General features: G+C 42.1%; 1 protein-coding gene across 2 annotated transcripts in view; it reads right to left on the reverse strand.

The window, feature by feature from the left end:
- Positions 1-25,874, reverse strand: part of GALNT2 (polypeptide N-acetylgalactosaminyltransferase 2) — a 215,361-nt gene that overhangs the window by 46,886 nt on the left and 142,601 nt on the right. The window lies entirely within an intron of this gene.

Raw genomic sequence — 25,874 nt, forward strand, 5'->3', positions numbered from 1 at the left:
TTTGGGCTCTACAGACAGACACAAGACTAGAAGAACAGTAAGTAGCTTTTTTTTTTTTTTTTTTTTGGATACAGGGTCCAACTCTGTCACCCATCCTAGAGTGCAGTGGCATGTTCATAGCTCCCTGCAGCCTTGAACTCCTGGGCTCAAGTGATGCTCCTACCTCAGCCTCTCAAGTAGCTGGGATTACAGGTGTGCCACCACATCCAGCTATTTTTTTTTATTTTTTGTAGAGATGGGGGTCTCACTCTGTTGCTCAGGCTGGTCTCGAAATCCTGGCTTCAAGCAATCCTCCCACCTCAGCTTTCTAAAGTGCTAGGATTACCGGCATGAGCCACTGTGCTCAGTCAGAATAGCTATTTTAAAAAATAGCTGATAGCTACAGGTGGAAGATGCTAAAGTATCATACACTAGAAATAAGCAGTAAAGGTTTACCGGGCTCAGCAGAACCCATCAGGAGGAACCCTTCAAAGCAGGGTCTACAGACCTAAGAGCATCCTAGTACAGAGCAATGTTCCCAGAGAATCCTGAGAGAACAACACACCTGGGCAGGACTGACAGCCCACGAGGACTTCTAGAAACACTTAATTTCTGGTTTGACTCCATTCAGAGTTACTAAATTGGTAATACTACTGATACCAGCTTGGAAAAGAGGCTTTGGTTTCAGAAAAATGGTTCTTAAATGGTGATGTTGATGCCCCGTGGTCTTGAGGATGAAGAGTCTTGCCTGTGAGGCGGCAAGAGGGGCCCGTTTGTCTGTCCCATGCCAAGGTTTCCTCCATGCTGGCATTTATTATCTGCACAATGTTCCTGCAACTCTAGCAGTTAAACACACTGCCACCGGAATTGAAGCAGCAGAAAATCTTTGCTGGGGCTCAGAAAATGATACCCCAAATTATATTGCTTTGGCATGCTGAGTGCTTTGAAAGAAGGAGATTCACAGACCTCAGAAATAAGCCTCAGAACCAAGGTCTCTCTCTGACCTTCTCCTCCCCACCCCCTCCAACTTCCCTTCAGAAGCACAGGGAGGGACTTTGTCTCAAGTTCTCTTATCTGACTGAGGGAAGTTCATCCAGAAGATGTGTAATTGTCTTGGACCCCCTCTCTGGAATCTACATTAACCAGAGATTAACTCATATAGCAGAAGAAACTAAAAGCCCACACCAAGACCCCACTCTTGGAGAGACTTTTCACGTATTCTTTCAATTATTCTTCTAAAGGCTGTCACCTGAGAGATTTATCTGCATGATAAAATAACCTCTGTTCACAATAGAGTTCTGCCCCTCGCCTTCCCATAACTTGTTGCCACCTCCCCGAGACCCTGTGGAGGAAATTTGTTCCCGGCTATTGTCTGCATTTCCATCCTAATCATCTCTCCTAAACATCATTTACTCTTCTAAAATTGCCTACATCCCTCACTTGCCTCTCCCCTATGCAGAGAGTATTTAAGCTTCAACCATCTGGCCCTTCTTTGAGTCTCATATTTTGTGTGGCTCCTGTGCACATTTGCACATTAATAACAAATTTATTAATCTATTGTCAGTTTATTTCAGCTGACATAAAGATTCAAACCTTCAGATGGGGAGGGAAACATTCCCTTCACTCTTATGCCTTCCAGGGGACCAATACATTAAAAAAAAATTATTCTGTAGGTTTTTTTTTCTTTTGAGACGGAGTCTTGCTCTTGTCACCCAGGCCGGAGTGCAGAGGCACAATCTTGGATCATTGCAACCTCCGCCTCCCGGGTTCAAGCGATTCTCCTGCCTCAGCCTCCCGAGTAGCTGGGACTACAGGCGCCCATCACCATGCCTGGCTAATTTTTGTATTTTTAGTAGAGACGGGGTTTCACCATGTTGGCCAGGCTGGTCTCGAACTCCTGACCTCGTGATCTGCCTGCCTTGGCCTCCCAAAGTGTTGGGATTACAGGCGTGAGCCACTGTGCCTGGCCCTAATATAAGCCCACTGTAGCTCTTAATATTGTTTGCCAGAGCCATGAATTATCTGCCCCCAAAATTAGAGATAATATCTCAGATGGGAAATCAGTGGACGAACGAGATAGATTAAAAATATATATATTTGGAACTCAGCCATCGCTAAAAACATTTAAGGAGTTAAGAACTAAAGTGGATGGTCTAGCAGCTGCCAAACAATGACCAGCAATTTCACAGCAATGGCCGCACCTTCCGAGAAAGTGCTCAACAGACACTCGTTTTCCCTCGTGACTACTTCAGAGAAGTGAATTTTGAAAATAAACATGAAAAGCAGTGCAATTAAAAAGCAATTAGGTCAGAATCACAAAATGGGCTTCTTTTATTATAGTTATTGTTTTAATTAATCATGAGAAATTGCATAATATACTAGTTTTTGGGGGGAAACTGTTCACGGTTGTCTGGGGGAAAAAAGCAGGCAGGAATTAATATCGCACCTCATTAGAGCTCCTGACATCTAAGTCTTTCCTGACAAGTAGACTGACAGGCTGGTTTTTCTTTCTTTTTTCCAATTTTAAGAATTAGCAGATTGTTAGATTAAGGAAGTGAGAATCTGCAAGACTTCAACTGTAAACAAATTACCAAAGAATGTCCTTCCCAAGAACCCAATCTGTAATGCTAATGAAATAAGGACTCCGCGTTAGGAGGCAGCTATCCTCTGCAATTAGGTCCCACTTAACACAGCGGGAATTGCTGAGACGAGCAGACCTAGGTTGAATGACTTACTGAACATGGGCTTATGCAGCTATAGGAGAATTTAAAAAGAGACATAAGGCAGCATTTTTTCATGCTACATCATAGTAAACGGAACCGATCCAATCATGTCCTATTCTCTCGGTTTCCTTTTCTCTGCAGGAAGCCTCATCTTCCAGGAGCATTTGAAAGTCTCACGGGGCTCTGGAAACGTTTTTCAGAACACGCAGAGCTGCTGCATTCGTATCATTTTATTAAAATTCATCTACATATTCATAAGGCATCCATTTTTGCTAAGAACTGGCATTCAGGAAACTTAAGAGGGATCCCATTTTTTAAGGCAAAGAGAGATAAAAAGTAAAAACTAAGAAATATTTTACATCCCAGAGTTAGAGTGAGTGTGTGTATGTACATGAATTTAGATAATAAGTCCTCACATTGAGCCAAGAAGGTGGGGTCGGCTTGAAAAATGTCTTTAAAAAGAAAAAGAATAAATTTTGTATTTAAAGAGCCATATCCCTGCCAACCAGTCTTCACTACTCCAGAACTAGTGAAAGAACACCCAATATAGTAACTCAACAGGGGAGCTGGCTGCCAGGGGCACTTTCATACTTGAGCTTTCTTTGGGAATTGAGTAGAAACTGCAGTTTATTTGAAGTCAGCGGCAGGAACAGTGTGCAGTAAGGTTTGTTCTACCAGACGGCGCACGCTAGAAGCAGTGACTCTGAGAAGAGTGGGCGGGGTTTCGGGCTGACTTTGTGGGCTCAAGTTCACTTGAGTGTCCAAGGCTCTGGTGCTAATGTGATCATTCTGCAAACTTCCTGTTCAGTAAAATGGAGGCTTTAAAAACTGGACACGTAAAGATCTGTTTTAAGAATCCTTTATTTAGCTTTAAATTTCTCTGAGATTAGATGGCTTTCAGTACCTGAACTCTTGGTTAGCCGGAAATGGAAAAAACTGGTGAATCTAAACAACCACATTGTATAGAGAGTCTCTCAGGGTGGAAGAATGACTCTGTCTTTAGGGCAGACGTTATACCTGGGCTTGATCAAGACATTGATGAAATAACCAAACGCAAGCTCTTTGGACTGGGAAGCTCCAGCTTCTGTCCAATAACACAGAAGGCTGTTTCACGCTGTCGGGAGGAACAAAGAAATAGGTTTCCTTCTCTACCCCGGGCAGGCCATGCCCCACCCTCACCCCAGGTGACCTAGTGTTTTTGCAAAGGGCCCTTGGTAACCTTGGTTACTGTGTAATGTGTGACAACTAACATCACTCCTCATCTGTGAAAATGGCCCTTACAATCTTGCCTGATTATTGGGAACACCAAACAAAAACGTGTGAAAAAGGACTCTGAAAACTGTCAAGGTCACTTTAATGAATGCAGGCTTATAATTTGCATTTGGCAGCTGTGTGTCAATGGTGACTGGGAGGTCAGAGTGGAGCTTTCTCTAGCAACTTGGAGAGGCAGCCGATGAGACAGGCTCTGAGACATCTTCCAAGTCCACATGCAGCAGCGGCTCCAAGTAGAGAATACACTGTCAGTTAAAGGGACAAGGGTTCCCAGGCCTGCAAGAAGGGCTCAGGAGATGCAAAGGTGGGAGAAAATGGAGAAACATATTTAAATAAACTCTCTTTAAGAAGGAGAGTTCAAGAACCTCTACAAGGCCCAGAGAGGGGATGTGGCCAACAGTAAGACCACACTTCTTATGAGATAGCCACGAAGACCAAACAGAGGGTCATGGGAAGGAAAAACTCCTAGATGAATATGCACCATCTCCCTGAACTGCCCTTGTAATTCGGATTTTGTAAGGAAAATTACTACACAACTTAACTGATTATTAAGTAAGCATTAGTTTATGCCTACACAAAGACAGGATTCTATCACGGAAGAGATGGGGAATAGATACTGTCAAAAATAAAAAAGGAAAGTTATAAACAATGCCAAGCCTCCACAGGCACTTTCTGGGTATCCAGTGCTAAGGGGCATGCTCAGTTCCTCCCTGAAGCAGGCAGGCACTTCCAGTGGAGTCCCTCTAAGGGAGTTGTGTGTTCTGATTAGGACTGGAGTCCTGTGTAGGAGCAAATCTGCTGGCAATGGGGCTCCGAAATGCTGGTTTCCACAGCAGCTACGTCCAACTGCGTGTCTATGAGCAGGCATTTGGGCTGTGGCTCAGGTTCCCGTGGAAAAACTCCAGGACAAACAACACGAGGATCATGCAAGGTCGCGGTATTTCCAAGGTCCTGATTACTGTGCTATGTATTTACAAATTATCATATTGGCAGTCTGGATACATTGGATTTGTAAATTGAGTTTGAGTCTGCCCCTGAGATACAAACCTAGTTTTGATCGGCAGGCAAAAAACTAAGACAAAAAAAAAGTTTCTGGGTTTGCAAAGCTGAGGGGCAAGTCTTAGACTGCAACAAATTTACCAAGGCAATGAGCCTCCTGTGGCCTCTTGGCAGCAACTGACATCACTGTGTGTTTATGTGAGTGAAATATTTCACGCATAAAATTTAGAGATATTATAGAAGCATCCATGTACCACTCTGCTTGCCAAGTCTTAATATCTTGCAATACTGGCCTTTGATTAAAAAATTTTTAAATAAAATGACACATGACAGGATGACAGGGAATAATTACAGCCCTTACCTCAATCCTCATCTTCCCCAGGGGCAATCACTATCTTGAATTTGGTGCTTCATTGTTAACTATGTGTATTTTAAATAAACTACCCATGTATGTATTCATAAATTATACCAAGCATTTTTCTGCACCTATTCGAAGTTTGCAGGGATGGCACTGTGCTGTGACTTGGTGTTTTCACTTTTTGGGAGGTGCATCTGTTCTGACACACACAGCTCTGTTTCATTCACCCTCACTGCTACACTGCTTTCCATTGTAGGGAGGAACACACCACACGTCATCCCTTTTCTGCTGATTATCAATTCTCTCCATTAGAAACAACGCTGCAGTGGACACTGTCTTTTTACACAGCAGAGAAAGTTTCTCTGCATTATTTACCCACAAGTAGGACTACTGGTCATACATTATGAACCTCTTCAACTTGACCTGACATAGCCAACTTAATCTCAAGTGGCTGGACCTAGTGTCACTCCTGCCCGGACCTGCATGAGATCATCCTGCTCTGTATTCTCACCATCCCTAGGTATCACCATGTTTTAAAATTTTGCCAACCAGATTGGTATGAAGTAGTCATCATTTTAACTTTCATGTACCTGATTACTAGAGAGGCCACATATCATCTTATATGCTTAGGAGCTGACTGGATGGTTTCTGCTGTTAACTGTCTATTCATGTTCTTTGTCCATTTTTTGATTAGGTTTTACCTACTATTTGGCTGTAGGAATTTATATGCTCTGGACATTATCCTTTGTCAGCCAGAAGCATTGCAAAAATCTCTGTGGCAGATGCTTTAATTTTGTTTATGATGCTTTTTGTCAAACCTACTTTTTAATTTTGAGTTTTCAAACTGTGACCCTGGGGTAACAATGTTCAGGAAAAGCTTTCTTAACCGAAGGTCATTAATATATTGTGAATTTTATTTCAAATGTTTAAACTTTTACAAATGCTTTTAACAGCTTATAACAGGTTATATATCCTTCATAAATATTGAAGGATTATGTATATCCATGTATATCATGGAGAAAATTACAAAACATAAGTGAAGGACATTAAAAAGTGCCCAGTATTATAGAAATATTAGTTTTCTTCAAACTAATCCATAAATTCAGTGAAGTGTCATGCAGGGTTTTTTCATGGAACTTGAAGAGCTTATTCTTAAATTCATCAGGAAAATCAATGGTCACAAATATCCACTGGAGTCTTGAAGAACAACACATAGTAGGGCAACATGCCCGAGGAGCCATGAAGCGTTACTGCAGAGTCACAGTGATTAAAGCAGCGTGGTATGGGTGCAGGGTTACAGACACAGATGACCAGAACAGAAATGGATGTAGACAAGTTCCATGCTATCCTTCATATATAGATGAAGGAGATCCATAATATCCTTTTTTTCTGTGTAGATAATCCATTGTCCCAGCATGATTTAATAGTTCATTATTTCATCACTGATGAGTAACGCCACTGCTGTCACGCCAAACACTTATTTATGTCTACATCCGTTTCTGTTCTGGTCATCTATGTGTGTAACCCCGCACCTGTACCATGCTGCCTTAATGAATGTGGCTCAGCAGTAACTCTTCATGGCCCCTACTAGGCGAAGATCTTCAAGATGCCAGTGGATATTTGTGACCATTTGCTTTTCCTGATGAATTTAAGAATCAGCTCTTCAAGATCCATGAAAAAACCCTGCATGACACTGCACTGAATTTATGAGTTAATTTGAAGTAAATTAATATTTCTACAATACTGGATATTTTAAAATATCCTTCAGTTATGTTTTATAATTTTCTCCATGAAAGTCTTGCACATCTTTGGTTGCATTTATTCCTCCATATCTAACAGTTCTGCTTGCTACAGTGAAAGGAGTCTCTTTTCCTATTACATTTTTGAATTGGCCATTACTGATACCGGTTTTTGTATGTGGACTCTGTATTCAACACCTCACTGTGCTCTCTTATTTGTTCTGATAGTCAGTTTGCAGGTTCTCTTAGATTTTCCACAAATCAATACATCTACATTCTGTCCCTGTCTTTCTATTCCTTACACATCTTGCGATTCTTAAGATGGCAGTGATTATGGCCTGCAACACAATATACAATTTTTAAAAGTGGTAAAAAACAACCTTGCCTTGATCCTATCTTTAAATTGAACACAAGCAGATTTTTATCATTAAGCTTTGTGTTTGCCATAGATGTTTTACAGATGCCTTTCATCAGGTGAAGGAAACTCCCTCACAAGTGCTGAATTTCACTGTTTTCCCTCCTGCATCCATTAATATGACCTACAGCTATTCTCCTTTAATTCACTGAGAAGATATATTACATTATTTTCTGATATTCAATCATTTTTACATTCCTAAAATAAACTCTTCTTGGATATATATATATATATATATATGGCTGTATTATATAGCATATATATAGCTGTATTATATAGCATATATAGCTGTATTATATAGCATATATATATATAGCTGTATTATATAGCATATATATATATATATAGCTGTATTAGATTTGCTAGTATTTGGTTTAGGATTTTCTGAGTCTATAACCATAAATTGAACAATTTGCTGTTCTTATACTTTCTTTTTCTGGTTTCATAGCTAGGTACTACTGAAGGAAATAGGGTAGCTTTCCTCCTTTTCTATTCTCTGAAACAGTCTGGGTTTTACGCAAACCCATTTGAGCTTAGTGAAATTTTGGGAAGGCAAATTTTTTATTGCTGAAAATTTCTTTTGATGGTTTGCACTTATTCATTTTTTTATTTCCTAAGAGACTTTGGTAACTTAAATATCCCTAGAAAATTATCAATTTCATGTAAGTTTCAAATTTATTTACATAAAAGTATACTTTTAATTTTCTTATGATCTTAGTTATATCTGCTTTTTTACACCTAATATTAATGTTTCTTCTCTATTTTTGTTAATCAGCATTTTTAGAGATTTATATTTTTTAAAGATGAAGCTTTATATAGTACTCTCCACTGGATTTTTAGTTCATTAATTTCTTCTTTTACCTTCCTTATTTCCTTCCTTCTGCTTTCTTTAGGTTTACACCCTGCAGTTTTTTCCACCTTCTTCAGTCACAGAGTGATTGATCTCAGCTACCCTACATAAGGAAAAATGGTTAAAAATCCAAGCAAATTCTACAGCTGGAGAAACACAGGCAGTTTTCTCAACCATGAGATGGGTGAGTGAAATGGGTAGGGGGAGAAATGTCCGCGGGTGCGATGACTGGCTCCCCTAACTTTGGGAGAGAGTGGCGAGGCCCCTGCCTCTGAGCCAGGTCAAGGCACCTGCCTCCGCATGCGTTGGGAAAGATGGAGCAGCCCAGGGAGCCCTGCAGCCACGTGGACCTTTCCTTCTCCAGCCAACACAGCACCTGAAAGTCTGCGAGTCTCCATGTGCACCCATCAGCCAGGTGAGATGAGCCGAGAGAGCCTGTGGGGGCGTTAAATTAGCCAGCAGGGCCAGAAGTTTTAAAAATCAAAGGAACATATTAAAATACAGTCTGTTGCTTGCTAGCCCATCTCTCCATTCATATACAGATATTCGGTGGCAGGGGGAGGGTGTTAGCACCTCAGGATGCTGGAATCAAGGCTCTGGACACAGCTGGTGATGCAATAGAGGCGGTGAATGCCTTCTGTTTCCTTGCCCTCATCCACAGAAAATGCTTACGCCATTCCCATTTCAAGGGAAAGAAAAGGGCAGGAAGGTCTGTTGTTTCAGTGACCATCCTGGCAGCCTGATGCAGCTGCCCATGGACACAGAATGGACACAGAATGTCCATATATGCCTCTGCTGTGAAGGTGGGGCTCCAGCCAGGCTAGAGCCAACCGCAGGCTGGGCGCATGCTCCTCATTCAGGACTCTGATTTGCTTCTGCGGTAAGGGCAGTTGCTTTAAGGCCACAGACTTCTGATTATCACAAAGCTCTGACAGTTTACTGAGCATAAGACTCATTCATGGAGCTTATGAAAATGAACATGCCTCGGCCCTGCCTGCTTCTCCCATCCCATTCTGAATAAGTAGGTCTGGGTGATACCTGGGAATCTGAATTCGAAAAGGCCCCTGAAGGCAAGGCTTATACAGGTTGCTCTTAGACTTCATTTTAAGAAACACACAGAAAAGTGAGAGGTGTTATTAGTGAAACAGTTCTCTAATATGGAGCCATAATTAGACTCATCTGGATAACTTGAATTTAGACCTGGAACTCTGGTATGGGCCATATAGCACAGAGGTTAAAAAAAAAAAAAAAACTCTGCCTCCTCCAGATTTTGATTTCCCATTCCCCCTCTCTACCACAATCTGACCCCCCGTGGTCATCATACATGAAGTGGCCCAGCCCACGCTGTGTTCCTCAAAGTCTACCATGACTATGAAGCCTAACACAGAGAGAGTCAAGCCTAAGCCACTGGGAATAAGGCCCAACATGACCAGGCTGAAAAGATCTAGCCCAAGCTGGAGACTGGATCCACCACAAGGCAGAAGGGGCCACTGGAAACAGGCCCTCCTCAGTCCAACCCCAAACTGGGCTGCGGATGCATCTGTCAACCTCAGGGCACTTCCACTAGGGCCCATCCCAAACAAGATGTTCAGCTTCACATTTTCAAGATGTGTTGCTATGGAGTCCACAGAAAGTCTAGGCAGGCTACTGGATAGAATGTAAACTGGAAATGGAAGCCAAAAAAAGGAAAATGGAAAAAAGCTCACCAGCTGTTGTATAATGTTCATTTAATTAAAACATACTCTTAATAATCCTCCAAACAGTCATAATGGCATAATATTCCACCAAATCCACTAATTTCTGATTAGTCCTAATAGCTACAGAGTTTATTTCTATAGAGGTCTTTCAAAACTAAACAGAACCAAATCCTAAGACATTAAAAAACCTCTGCAGGACCTCTGTGAAATCAAGCTTCTTAAAAATCTGGTCAACAGGAGATTTGAATAAGCTCCATTAATAACTTTAGGTTTGTCTCACTTCAAAATTATTCGTCTAAAATAGCTTTCTTGAATACCGCAGGCTTCTGCATTCTGCAACGCATAGGAGTCGGAAGCATGTTCTAAAACAAAATGTTTATCCTCCCTGTGACACAGGAAACTCAAGCCTATCGTATTTACTGTACTCCCTTTGAAGTCCTCTAATCTCATTGAAAAGCCAAGGGTTCCAGAGGCAAAAAACATGCACACACACTCAGGCCAAGCGGAGAATCCAAAAACACACTCTTCGCTCACCAAACACTCCATGCTTAGGCACCGGCCACAAAAAATGCTGCCCAGAATACGTGAGTATTCTCCAACAGAAGGGGAAAAACATTAGGTTTCCCCTTGAAGCTTTCAGCAAGCCATTGTTTGATGGAATAAATATGTTTTTTCATTCAAAGAGCACCATTTGCCCTTTAGTGCCTCCAGTTTTACAGACACTACATTTTAGCTGAAAACTTTTCAAGAGTCAAGAGCTATTGAAAGTTGAGAAAATAACAGCCCTGGATGAAGCCATCTGAACTCTCTCGTCACGCTCTCCGAGGGCTGCACTTCAGCTGCCAGGTCCCACTCACCATTTAAGGCTAGAGTCATTTCAGAGAGACTAAATTATTATTGTCCTTTAAACTTTCATTCCTCCCGATGCCAGGGGACAAGCTGCCTTTTCTGGATGGGAGCTCACACTGCTCATCAGACAATGTGAACACTGCACATTCCATTTCTTCCCTCTTGCTACTCCCCTGGGACAAGTGGCACCCTTGGTCCTGCTAGAGTAACTCCAGTAACTCCCTCTGCCTCCTGGTGCCCACCATCGTCCTCTTGGATACGTGAGTTCTGGTTTCCAAGCTGTCTGAGGGTTTAGTTTTTACTTCCATTGTTCCATGAAGAGATGTGCTTTCATTTTTATCTGCTCTGCCTGTCTCAAAGTGGTGAATCCTTTAGAGCACCCTTCTTAGGGGTTATTCAGGCAGTTGGTTTTCTTTCCTATCCTACTCTTGCAGTTCTCCCCACAAAAGCTGGGCCAGATAATGGAGTCTGTGTGACCACTGAGCAGTTCTGATTGTCCCAAGTGGACAGGAGAAAAGCTTAAGTTCTGTGGAGGGTGACATTTTAGGACACCACTCTTTTCAGATACACTGAATTGCTCTGTTTTGGCCTGTGGTTAAAAAGACGAACTTTTCGGCTAGGCGCGGTGGCTCACGCCTACAATCCCAGCACTTTGGGAGGCCGAGGCAGGAGGATCACCTGAGGTCAGGAGTTCAAGACCAGCCTGGCCAATATGGCGAAACCCCGTCTCTACTAAAAATACAAAAATTTACCTGGTGTGATGGCGGGTGCCTGTAGTCCCAGCTACTTGGGAGGCTGAGGCAGGAGAGAATCACTTGAATCTGGGAGGCGGAGGCTGCAGTAAGCCGAGATCACACCACTGTACTCCAGCCTGGGTGACAGAGTAAGACTCCATCTCAAAAAAAGTAAATGAATAAAATTTTTAAAAAAATGGCTAAGAGTCTATTAAACTTTAGACCATCAGGTTGGCTTAAAAATCAAAATATATGCTGTTACAAAAGATAAACCTAAGACAAAATGGCATCCAAAAAAGAAAAAAAATCAATAAGATACAAAAATGTATCAAGAGTAAGTGAAATAAAGTGGGAGATTAACACTTATGCAAAGCAAAATGTATGGCAAAAAAGGAAAACTTGTTCAAGCACAGCCTGGGCAACACAGTGAGAGCCCATCTCTATTAAAAAAAAAAGAAAAGAAAAGAAAAGAAAAGAAAAACAAATAAAATGGGGTAATTTTATGTCAATAAGGGTATAATCCATGAATATATATCTTCTAAGCCCCTCATGCTTAGAAATAAGCAGAAACTCCTAGCACTGTAATGTGAGTTTCAAATGCTTTTGTCAATAACAAAGGTTTTGAATGTAATCGATCAGGTTGGTTGAACATGTATATTTGAACTTGGAAATGAGTACAGATGTTACTAGCTTTTAAAAAATACCCATCAAATATTCATAGAAATGAGAAGTTAAGATTGCAGCCTCTGGGGGCAGGCTGTTGTTTAGACCTCACCACAGCCTGGTTAATGGGGCAAGTTCTGTTTCTCTAACTATCAAATCTTAGTAACAATAACAACAGTACCTATGCCTCATAGGGTTGCTGTGAGAATTAAATGAGTAATGTGTGTAAATTGCTTAGCATAGCACCTGGAACAAAAATCTCAATTAAAGGTAGCTACATCTCATGCCCAAAGTAAAACCCTCCATATATGCAAAATAGTAAAATTATAAAGTTGTAATGTCTGACTCCACAGCAATAAAGTGAGGAGAAAAAAATCTCCAATGACCTAAGTTTAAAAAGATAAAAAGAAAAAAAAATCAGTTTCTTACGATTTTGAAACTCTTTCCTAAATAAGCAACGTACCAAAAAAGAAACCAAAAACAGAATTCCAGAGTGGTGAGAAATAATAATAGCGGTCATTTACAAGTAGGTTTAAAAATAACCAAAATTATCACACTATATTTCGTATTATGAGACTCAGCCAAAGCTGCACTCAGAAACCAATTAAGTAGACATAAAGTAAACATTCAACATTCAACTCTCATGGGGCAGGGGGAGTGCAGAGGAAAGCAGAGGGAACAGGCAGACATGAATGCATTAAAGAGAAAAGCAGGGAGGCCGAGGCAGGCGGATCACGAGGTCAGGAGATCGAGACCATTCTGGCTAACACGGTGAAACCCCGTCTCTACTAAAAATACAAAAAATTAGCCGGGCGTGGTGGTGGACGCCTGTAGTCCCAGCTACTCAGGAGGCTGAGACAGGAGAATGGCGTGAACCCGGCAGGCAGAGCTTGCAGTGAGCTGAGATCGCACCACTGCACTCCAGCCTGGGTGACAGAGCAAGACTCCGTCTCAAAAAAAAAAAAAAAAAAAAGAGAAAAGCAGTGAAATGTATATAAAATCCCAGCACTTGATGTCAAGGATGAAAAGAAGACAGAAGTAAGGAGGAGAAACCAGAGACACATCACTGGCATTTTTAAAGAAAAAAAAAATGAAAAGTTTATAATTAATAAAGATTTAAGTGCATATACATATAACACTATGCCAATAAATTTGAAAATCCAAGGGAAATTTATTCTTTTGGGAAGATATAAATCAAATTAATTCAAGTAAAACATAGAAACACTGAACACATGTCAATATTCATGGAAGAATTTTAAAAGGTTATCAAAGGATTACTGTAATGAAAATAAAAATAGCTCTAAGTTTAGATGACTTTGAAAGGTGAGCTCCAAGAAACAAATAACTCCTTTGCAAATCAGTTTTTCTGAAGCATCTAAAGAAATTTAGGAATTTGTTCTAAATTCATTTTACAAAGTTAACATAATCTTGAAGCCAAAGCTAGATGAAGGAAGGAAGACGGGAGAGAGGAGGAAAAGAAGGCAGGCAGGCTGGCCGGCCACAGATACTTTCAGCTATGAATCTTCATTCAAAACCTAAAATAAAGCAGTAGCCAAACTCAACAATATATTGAGTAAATTCTGGTACATTTTCAGAACCAAATAACACACTGTCATCTCAAATAGCATCTCCTTTTAAATGAGTAAGCAAGGAGGTTATTCAAAAATATTCATCCCAACGTTAGCATTAAAAAGGAAAAGAATCTAGCAGTCCATTACCAGAGAGCTAGCTAAATAAACATAAAATGGGATATATACAGCTTTTATAAAGGAAAGTTATATATTTAACAGTCCTAGAAAATATTTCCTATGTATTACTGAATGAAAAAAAAGTAGGCAGGCAAACAGCAAATACAGTGTCATTTTATTGTCATTGTATTTATAGAAAATGACATACATCGAACATCAGAGGGTATGAGACAAATTAGGAAGGACATTCACCAGAGACAATGTGAAGCTTTCAGACTTTTTTTCCTGTGTGCAACAAACATGTATCTACTTTTAAAAAGCTTTTTCTTTAAAGAAAAAACCAGTTTTGAGTAATTCGGTGTATTTAAAGAAAGGAGAACTTGGGGAGTTCATGATACAAGCTTGCTAACAGCCCACTGCGTAGACCATTAGTATCTAGGTGAAACACAGACCAATTCAGAGATTTTAGCTAATATTTGGCCAAGATAAGGTTTGCCAACAACAGAAGGCAGATCATTAGCATCACCGTCACATCATACCATGATTTCCTTAGGGCGGGTCTGATTAAGCCCAAGAATGGACCAACCCTAACAAAAGTACCTTCGTTTGATGGCACCACCAATGCGCTGGCCTCCAGGGGATGCCTCTTTGCAGATAGGATTCTACAGTCAACTGGGTTAACTGAGTGATTCCATAAAAGCAGCTACCAAGAGAGATCTAGTTCAGCCCACCCAGCACGTGGTGACAGTGAGGGAGTGGCAAAGCCTACCAGGAGCTACGCTGGGTGCTAACCAATCTCAAGGGCAACCTGTGCACCAGAGGCCCTGCAGGATATCAAGCTGAAGACCATCCCGGGAGTTTCAACTCCCTTTATGCCCTGTTCCCCTCATCTACAGCATAGCAACCCAAAAGTAGGCTCTGGTGCCTCCGGAGTGGGCTGTTTATCATGTGGCAGCAGAATCAATGGTATTCTTCTTTATTTACCTAGCGAGGGTCCATAATTCCTAATCTTTGATTCCAACATTAAAAAAAAAACAAAAACACCTTGGAAAAAAATCTGTATCCTATTTGGTGGCAAAGCCTGCCATGACCTGAATTATGTGGCAGTAAAACCTGACCTGATGACTGTTGTCCTGATTTATCCCACTTGGTATGCATATTCATGCTCTGCTGCAAAAACATTAGTGTGTTTGAGTACAAGGTACTGTCTCAAGATTAAAAACATTATTTCACAAATTGTGTATATGTCATTAATAGTTCTCTAGATATTTTTTTAACAATCTGAATTCCCTAAGAATTTAAGTGAGGAATTAGAGAACTGTCTAATTACAGATAGTCTCTGTCCCAAAGCAACTTACGAAATACCTGGAGAAATCATGCACAGCTACAAAACAAGAAAGCCCAGGCACAGAGGCTCTGGTTGGGGGTGGCAAGGTCTCAAGCAAGGGCAGCAATCCCATGGCAGGGGGCCAGTCAGAAGCAGTTCTTTGGAAGAATCTAGGCGAATTGTGTTTTAAGGGACACACCCATTTAGAAAGGTTTAGAAGGGCAGTGGAGAATACCATGAATGAAGACAGCAACAAGCACTTTGCAAAGAATGCCCCCACATCTGGAATGCATCCACATCAGAAGTCTCAAGAAAGGTAAGTGGGTGGCGGAGGCAGGACCGGCTACTGCAGGCCATCTATGCAGGGCCCAGGAGGGGGATCCAGGTGTCCTCACCATAGGTTAGTTCTTGCGTGGGAGGGGCATGCAGAATACAAGCCTGGGAGAGGTACTGAGAGATCTGAGTAGGCAGGTCCAGTGACTCAGAAGGGAGGACAAGGGACTGGACCAAGAGTGGCAATGAGAGGAAGGGGTTAATTTGAGAGGGATGCCAGAACAGAAAGCCACCAAGGCCACCTGGGCAGCTCATGGCCCCACGCGCCAGTACACGTTGGCCAAGTAGAATTAGGCAACCAGGGCATTGCTTTATTCTAGCCCAGAGCAACACACGGGGAATTTTCCAACTTCAACAGGTGGCACTTATAGGTGAATATCAAGAACAAGTACCTTGGCCTTTGCACTTAAAGAATTACCAAGAATAAAAAAGATTTGGTTTAAAGGGCCATGGCAAAGATGCCAGAGGAAATTCAATCATCATCATAAAGAAGAGGCAACAGATAACAAACCCAGTGTCCCTTAAGCCAGCAGTCCCCAACCTTTTTGGCACCAAGGAACAGTTTCATGGAAGACAATTTTTCTACAGATGGTGGAGAGGGGAGATGGTTTGGGATGAAACTGTTCCGCCTCAGATCATTAGGCATTAGATTCTAATAAGGAGCACACAACCCAGATCCCTTGCATGTGTAGTTCACAATAGGGTTCGTGCTCCTATGAGAATCTAATGCCCATGCTGATCTGACAGGAGGCGGAGCTCAGGCGGTAATGTTTGCTCATCCCCTGCTCACGTCCTGCTGCGTGGCCTGGTTCCTAACAGGCCATGCGTCACTACTGGTCCACGGCTTAGGGGTTGGGGACCCCTGCTTTAAGCCTATTTTGGTAACCAGAAATACCTCCACATTTAAAAATACATGTTCAGGGATAGATAACAAAGTGATTTTAAAACCATCCATAAACATTGACAATCTCAACTGTGTAACTTCTCCCCAGGCTTGCCTCCTGAATTCCAGATTTTTGTATATCTTCATCCACCTACTGGACAGTTCCACTTGGATGAAAACTTCCCTCCTAATCTTTCCAGCAATGCTTCCTGAATAGCAGCTAGTATTCGTTTAGTACTGACTATGTGCCAGCCACTGTGCTAAGTCACTTACAGGTGTTAACTCATTTAGTCCTCACGGCAGCCCATAAGATGAGTATTATCATCACCCTTAACTTATATCACGAAGGAGCTAACCGACACGCCAAGATCGTGCAGCTGCTAAAGGGATAACTGGGATTCCAACATGGGAGACCTGGTGCCAGCATCCACACCTTAACCAGGAGGTTGTACTGCTCCCTGCTCAGCAAAGGCCAAGTCCATTCTTCAAGTTGCTTGGTTAAGAAACTCAGTGGCATCCTTCAGCCCTCTCTTCTTCACACTCCACATCCGATTCAGCATATCTTGTCATCTCTACCTTCCAAAGGCATCCAGAATCCAACCACCTCTCACCACCTCCATTGTTAGTCCCCTGTTCTTAGCCACTGTCATCTTGGCTGGATCATGGCAACAGGTTTCTCTGCTTCTGGCCTTGTATTTCCCACCCCACCCCCAGTAAACCTGGTCTTATCACAGCAACCTTTTAAAAGACTGACCCTTTAGAGGCCTAATTCAGGTCATGCTGTTCCTCTGCTCCCAAACCTACAATGGCTTCCATCTCACTCAATGGCTGCTACAGTTTGAATGAGTCTCTTCCAAAATTCAGGTGTTGCAACTTAACAGCCAATGTAGTGGTGACAGAACCTTTAAGAGGTGATTAGATAATGAGGGCTTTTCCTTTGTGAAAGGAATGAAGACCCTTTAAAAGGGCTTAATGAAGGGAGTTTGTCCCTTTTTTGCCTTTCTGCCTTCTGCCATGTGAGGACACAGCATTTGTCCCCTCTGGAAGATCCACTGTTCTTGGCGCCATCTTGAAAGCAGAAACCAGATTCTCACCAGACAATGTGAGCCTGCCAGCTTAAAGATCTTGGACTTCCCAACCTCCATACTATAAGAAGTAAACTTCTGTTCTTTGTAAGTTACCCAGTCTCAGGTATTTTGTTATAGCAGCACAAAACGAACTATGACAGAGACAAAGCCAATGCCCTTACCATGCGCCTCCAGGCTCCTAGGGCTTGGTGCCTTGACTCCTCTCAGACCTCACCTCTTTCTACTCTTCCTCATGGCCTCCTGCCTAGCGACTCTGGCTTCCCGCTGTCCTTTAGATAGGCCGGGCACACTACCTCTTTGGGGCCTTTGCCCTTGCCACCTCCCCTGATGAGAACTCTCTTCCCAGTTATTCAAACGCACACTCCCTTGTCCCTTCCCTCAGGTCTTTGCCTAAACACCTTCCTGTCAGTGAGATCTTCCCTGATCACCTGTTTAGTACTAAAACCCTTGACTCTTTCACACTCCTAACCTCCACCGCTTATTTTTTTTCTCTTCTGTATTTAACATGCTTTTTTAAAACCATATAATTAATGATTTATTTTATTGTTTTCTCCCCCATCCTCTTAATGTGAGCTCTATGATGGCAGAGTTGCTTTTTTAATGTTTTGTTCACAGCTGTTTCCCCAGTGACCAGAAAAACACCTGTCATGTAGTTAGCACTCAAATCTTTGCTAAATAAATGCATAAATCCAAGAATAAAAATAAATCTTCAGTGAATATAAAACTTTAAATCTAAGTACAATATTCCTATTGGGATATTTCCTTTTTTAAATAACTTGAATTTCCAAAGAGGTGTGGATTTTCTCACATTATTGTCAGATGAAGAAAATCATGGCTTATTCAATATAGTTAAGATAGTCGTTACTATAAAAGTCTGAACTTTAAATTTTACAGATGGCAGTGGGGATTATGGGCCCTCATAGTTTCTACCATTAACATTTAACAACTCCAGAGTACAGGCCAGGCATGGTGGCTCACGCCTGTAATCCCAGCACTTTGGGAGGTAAAGGCAAGAGGATCACTTGAGGTCAGGGGTTTGAGGCCAGTGTGGGCAACATAGCAACACCCCATCTCTACTAAACAATTTTTTAAATCAGCTGAGTACAGTGGCGCACACCTGTAGTCTTAGCTACTCAGGGGGATGGCTTGAGCCCAGGAGTTTGTTACGGTGAGCTACGATCACACCTCTGTACTCCAGCTTGGGCAACGGGGTGAGACAACTCCAAAGTATATGTGAATTGTCAGTTACACCGTGAATAGATCGGTGTTTTGACTTAATAATGAATGTACCATAAACTGACAATGCTGCTTCTTTTAAGTTCATTAGAAACGTCACAAGTAATCTCTGAAACCATATTCAAGTGAAATACGTAGCCTAAATGACAAAAAAAGTTAAAATAAATTTTACAGTATTTTGACTGTTTCCTAAAATATACAAAACCCTTCCACTGAAAAAGAAAGTTGTTCTTGCAGTTTCATGGTTCCACGACGGGGGGCAAAGTGATGGGTTTTAAATGGATAGTTGAAGTAGGACAGTTTGTTAGGACTCGAAGATTGATCTCATTTATCAAGCAAAACTCTGTTGACTCCATTTTTCCTGGTCTAATTTCTTTCTGAAATAGGTAAGATCACTGCTTCACAGCTATTTCCGCAACTGTTTTTGGTTCTATGATAAAACAATCCAATACCATCTCAATGTGACAGAGGCATTCACATACTGGAAGCTGAAAGTCTGCCAGCCATGTCACACACATTTTGAGAGCAAAGTGTAACAAAATAACAGTTCATTCTTTACTTAAAGCTGATATATATACAAGCCACTAGTCACTATATTAATGTCCTGTATTTGTGTAATTAATGTATGTAGTTTATGTGTACATCTGAGCCTAATAAAAATGCTGTAAGACAGGCCAGGCAAGCATGATTATTGTTTTACAGATAAGAAACCCAGGGTTTACAGAGATTATTTTAACCTCAGTCTGGGAGCTAATAGCTGGTTGAGCTAGTAATAAAAGCGACACATCCCAACTTCAAGCCTGTATTTCTATTTACTCTCCTTCGAGATAGACATTACTGCTCAGGGCAAAATTTATAAACTGCCAAATTCAGAGTGGATTTGAATTCCAAATAAAACACTCAGGTGTTTTTCCTGCTTCCAGTGACAGTAAAGTTCCTTGCTGTAGACCAACCTGTAGACCAACACAAATACACTAAAAGCAACCAGAAATTCAGGATGAAATACACTGAAGAATCTATTTGAAGGCACTAGAGAGCTAGCAAAGCAGCCAGGTGTGAGGTCAGGTTTCCAGAAAGGAGAAGCACCTAGAGAGGAAGGCCAACATTCTCTGATCCTCTTCCCCTCAAACGGCATAGAGCCAAACGGCCGACTGAGCCGAGCAGAAGCGATTGTCTTGTAGGTGCAGAGCCAAGTGAAAGCTTCTGGAGGTGCCATGGAGCTGTGGAGGCCAGAAATGGACTTCAGGGCTTGCTGAGGAAACTGGGCTCTGATAAATATCCCAGACTTCCAGGTCAAATCCCACAGGGCTACTTCCTAGTGGCAAAAGAGAACTGGAAACTCACCAGCTCTCTCACAAAAGACTGAAACCCAGCTTTATACCAGCTCAATTCCAGACTTGATTAAGGTGACCTGCCCTATTTTAACTGCCTACCAGAGAACAAAACTAAATCCTCTTTGGAGGAAAAAGTCAGTGAGAGCCCTGAAATATCTCTGTATTTATTCATACACAACAAAACACAATCACTGAAATGAAGAATTCAGCAGTGGATTTAAAAGCAGACTAGACAGAGCAGAGGAAAGGATCAATGAACAGGAAGCAGGCCAACAGAAATATATCCAGACTGAGACACAGGGAATCAAAAAGAATAAAAAGTACAGAAAAGAGCTTATGAGGGACAGAGGAAACGCAGAAATATCTAACAAAGATGAAATTAGGGTCTCAGAGGAAGAGGAGACAGAACTGCAGCATGGCAAAACTGACAAGGCATGAAGCTCAAGAGTCAGGAAATTCCACAAATCCCAAACAGGTTCAGCACAAGGAAAACAACTGCTAGGCATATTATGGCAAAATTGCTGAAAAAAAGAAATATCTGAAAAGGCAGCTGGAAGGAAAAGTCAAATGTCTTCAAAAGGAACAAGACTAACGGTAGACATTTCGCCAGAAACAACAAAAAACAGAAGACAACTGAAAGACAACGTAAACGTGCTGACAGTCACTGTCAACCCAGAATTTCACAGTCAGTGAAAAGACTCTTCAAAAACAAAAGTAAGCTGGGCGTGGTGGCTCACACCTGTAATCCCAGCACTTTGGGAGGCTGGGGTGGGCAGAAGGCTTGAGGTCAGGAGTTCAAGACCGGCCTGGCCAACATGGTGAAGCCTAGTCTCTACTAAAAATACAAAATTGGCCAGGTATGGTGGTGGGCGCCTGTAATCCCAGTTACTTGGGAAGCTGAGGCAGGAGAATCACTTGAACTGGGGAGGCGGAGGTTGCGGTGAGCTTAGATCACACCACTGCACTCCAGCCTGGGCAACATGAGCGAGACTCCGTCTCAAAAAAAAAAAAAAAAAAAAAGTAAAGTTAAGATGTTTTCAGACAAACAAAAGGATACAATTCATTGCCAACATACTGGGACTAATAGAAATACTAATGAAATACAGAAGGAATATGGTCTTAGGTAGAAAAATAGAAATATAAGAAATGAGGAGCAATGGGAATATAAATATGTGAATAAATCAAAAGGATATTTACTGCATAAAAAAATAAAAGATATCCTATAGAGTTTATAAAGAAAGAATTAAGCTAAATGACAACAAGAGCACAAAGGGCTGAAGGTAAGTGGAAGGTAAATTATTAGAAGGTCTGTGCATTGTCTAAGAAGTAATAAAATTATTCATTTACATTAGGCTCTACATGTGGACTTACTAGTCAAGAATTTAGCAAACCAACAGAGAAGAAAAAACGTAGGAGGATGCAAGGGAAAAAGAAACACAAAGCAGGTGGAACTAATAGAACACAACCAGTGAGATGTTGGTGTTAAACCCCAATAAACTAGTACTTACATTAAATGTAAAAGAACTAAATACACCATATAAAAGATAAAGATTGTTAGAGCAGATGAAAGTCCAAAATCCAACTATAGGCTACTTACAGAAGATACACTTTAAATATAAGGACATAAAAAGTTTGAAAGTGAAAGCATGGGAAAATGTATACCATGCAAAAACATGAAACCAAAGAAAGATGGTGCAGCTCTACTGATATTGTAAAACAAGAAGCATTACCACTGACAAGAAGTGCATTTCATAATGATAAAAGGGCCAGTCTACTAAGAAAATAACAGAAACTCACAAACAGGTCTAAAATAGAAAGAATAGAGCTCTGTTGTAAATGGTCTAGAGGTGGTTAGGTTATCCTTACTAGGCTACGTAATTGCCTGTTTCCTTGTCTGCCTCTCCGGGAAGACTACAGTTTCTTGACAACAAAGACGATCCTCATGGTCATCACTGCATTCCCAGGATGATGGCAGAAAGAAAAGACTAAAGAGTAAAGAAAGCAAATCACACAACTCATTTAGCATCATCGTGCTTTTGCCCAAACCATAACCCAGAGTTACAGATGGGGAAACTGAGCCACACATGTGGGCAGCCACTCAGGGGTTAAGCTTTGAGAATACGTTTGCTAATGATCTTTGAAAAGGAGACTTGAAACGGGCCCTTCAGAGATGCCAACATCGACACAAACGAAATCTCTACAGTCAAATCAATACAGTCTACTTATACCAGTCTCAATGCATTCTTTAATTCAGAGAGAAGGCCTGAAATAGACCAAAAAAAAAAAAAGAGGAAACATATCAAGGGAAGAAAAAGAACGGTCTGTGGTTGAAACCAGAAGTTGGTTTTATAAAGACACAAAAAATAAAAACAAAACATAAACAAGCACGCTGATGAATAATGACATGGCTTTGGTGTGAACTGTGCACATCAGATGCAAGTTACAACCTGGGATGAGTTGGTGGGGGACCCGTTAAGCAAGGAGCCATTATTGCTGGCCACTTCCCACTCCCCACATCTCGTATATCTCACTGAGCCTGCCAGCACCCTTCCAACAGCAGGCAGAGATGTCACACTGACAGGCAGAGATGTCACACTGACTGAACACACAAGCAGTCTCACTTCCTGAACGGCATCAGCAATGTTCCAAGGGAACAGAAATAGAGTGCACTCTTCCAATACATTTTCTTTGAGAATCTGAAGCTGGAAAAAGAAAACCCCATTTCTTCTCCATTTCTCAGGATCCCATCAACGTGTGGCCAGCTTCCCTTAGGAGGTTGTTTGGCTGCAAGTTACCAACACCCATCTCTTCCATTTTTTAGGTGCATTCAGGCCTCATGCCAAGACTCATGCCTAAAAGCCAGGAGTATGAAAGACCCTCTGAAGAGCGGACAGTAAGGGAGCCACAACTGTTAGACAGAACCCTGAGCCAGGGATACAGAGCGCTCCAATTCCTCCACCAGTGAGCCCTGTTAGAACTCAGGCAAGTGGCTCACCTTTCTCGTCTGCCTCATAGACAAGTGATAAAACTTCATGGCTTAGTAACTGTAAAATCCCTGGGGACTAAGGCTCTCCAGATACAAGGTGGTGCCTTATGAGGCCCCGGGATATCCTAGCTGCCTGCCTCTCCCCAAACATGTTCCAACTGACAATGTGAAAAATGAGAAAAACAACCTCTGCTCTGCAAACTGAGCTCACATCCTGCCAAACCTGACTCCTGCGTGCAACTCTTCTACTTTCTGGAAGTGGGGTCTGAGTTCCGAGCCTTCTGGGAACTGGTATACGACATCATCAGAAGTATAGCATCCCTACCCACTTTACAGGAGTGTGATGCAGAGTAAATAAAATTTTTTATTTTTATTTTTAGAGATAGAGTCTCACTCTGTTGCCCAGGCTGGAGTGCAATAGCATGATCATAGCTCACTGCAACCACAAACTTCTGGGCTCGAGTGACCCTCCCCTTTCAGCCTCCCAAGCGGCTGGGAGTACAGGTGCACACCACCACACTAGAGTAATTTTTTTTTTTAAGATGGGGTCTCACTATATTGCCCACGTTGGTCTCAAGCTATCCTCCTGCTTCAGCCTCTCAAAGAGCTGAAATTACAGGTGTGAGCCACTGTGCCCAGCCTTAAATAAAATTAATGCACACAAAAGGCTGAGCATGGGCCTTGATACCAAAAAATGTTCAATGAACTGCTTTGTTACTGTGATTATTGAACAAGCTTTTAAACATTCACTGTTACACCACACCCAAACTCCACCTGCCCCACGGCCACAAATGCCAACAAAGCCAGAACAGCTAAGCCTAGAGAAGCGCCTGTCCCCACCTGTGACACCCCGTGTGGCCTCCCATCTCCTCCACCAGGACCCTGTGGTGCGGCATACAGAGTTGGAGTTGGGCAGCAAATTGATGCGGGAGGAGTGGGTGCTCGGGCCAGCTCTACCATGGAGCAGCGGTTCCGTCACAAGAATCTCAGGAGGCCAGCGGCGCATGTTTATGAGACGCCGCGAGCTGCCGAGAAGTACAACATAAGGACAAAGCTCCAGCCCTGCCTGGATCTCCAATCACACTCCCACTGGGGAGCTGTGTGGATTTCCCTAGATCTTCTGCCCCCCTAAAAAGAAAACTCCGAGTCCCCTAATAGTTGCCTTAGCCAAAGCCTCCCTCCAAGCTGGCTGACTTAATGCTGAAAACCTTCACTTGGCTTCAGCAATGTTTGTTCTTCCAGAACAAGAATGGGAAGTTTGGATTTTATCTTTCCCCACAATCCTTAATCCTGATTAGCCACTCTTAAAACAACTGATATCAATACTGACATTCCAGTGAGAGTAAACAACACAACCCAGGCCTTCAATGTCTGCCCTCTTTAAATGCCCCTAAAAAATAAATAAAAGAACACACCCTTAAGAGCTTTGACCTATGTTTTGGCTATGTTAAAGGCAGACATTTCAAAAGTGGTCAAAATAGAGTTCTTTAGTAATTCTTCTAAACAAAGGCTGAGCCACTATAATCTGTAACTAGAGTAAAAACAACATATTCTTGACTTAAAGATAAACCGATTAGATGTACACCTTGGACACACTCCTCTCAAAGAAGGTTCCTTTGTAGGGAAATGGTTCAGGCGGTGGTATTTCAGCGTGAGACACAAAAATGTTTTAAAACCCCACATTTTAAATGTAGTGGTGGCAAGGCAGAGAAAAGCTTTCTAATAACTAAACGTTTGAAACCCGAAGGAAACCTGTTTCTTTACCAAGCAGTTCTTGTTTTTAAAGGATTTAATGAAATAAGTGAAAAGGAATGGTGTCTAGTTGACAGGGGAAAGAAGAAAACAAAGAAAATGGTTTCCCCCCTAAAGGTTGATTTCATTTTACATCTGTAAATAATTTCAATGTAAACTGTCCCAAGTTTTCCCTAGTAGAGAGAAAGAGATTTCATAAACTTCCTGGGTTCCTCTACTTTATTTTCTTATCAGATGCATTTCCAGGCAAAAACAATCAAAACCCTCCTGGAAAGGAGTTTGGATCCCGGAAACGCTCCAGCCTGACGACACTCACTTCCCAAGCGCAGCACACTCTAAAGAAGGTATCAAGGGGATGTTACCCCAGGAACCTCTGAACCAGACAACACTGGGGAGAGGCTTCAGAAGAGCTTAAGAGAAAATGAAGGCAAGTGTTACCCAAGTCATTTCAGGATCTGGCTGGCCGGTCCTCCCACTGGCCTGCCGGTCATGCTGTATCGTTTCCACTCTGTATTAGTCAGCCTGGGCTGACAATACCACAGACGGGACCTTAAACAATAGACTTTTTTTTTTTTTTTTTTTTTGAGACAAGGTCTTGCTCTGCCACCCAGGCTGAAGTGCAGTGCAGGCTCAGCCTCCTAGGCTCAAGCCATCCTCCCACTTCAGCCTCCCTAGTAGCTGGGACAAGTGTGAGCCACTATGCCCAGCTAATTTTTGTATTTTCTTGTAGAGATGGGGTTTCGCTATGTTGCCCAGGCTGGTCTCAAACTCCTGGACTCAAGCGATTCACCCGCCTTGGCCTCCCGAAGTGCTGGGATTACAGGCGTGAGCCACTGCACCTGGCCCAACAATAGATTTGTATTTCTCACAGCTCTGGAGGCTGGAAGCTCAGCTCAAGGTACCAGCAGATCTGGTTCCTGGTGAGGCCTCTTCCTGGCTTGCAGGTGGCCCTGTTCTGCTGTGTGCTCA

This window comes from Pan paniscus, chromosome 1 (assembly GCF_029289425.2).
Source record: "Pan paniscus chromosome 1, NHGRI_mPanPan1-v2.0_pri, whole genome shotgun sequence".
Lineage (NCBI taxonomy): Eukaryota > Metazoa > Chordata > Mammalia > Primates > Hominidae > Pan > Pan paniscus.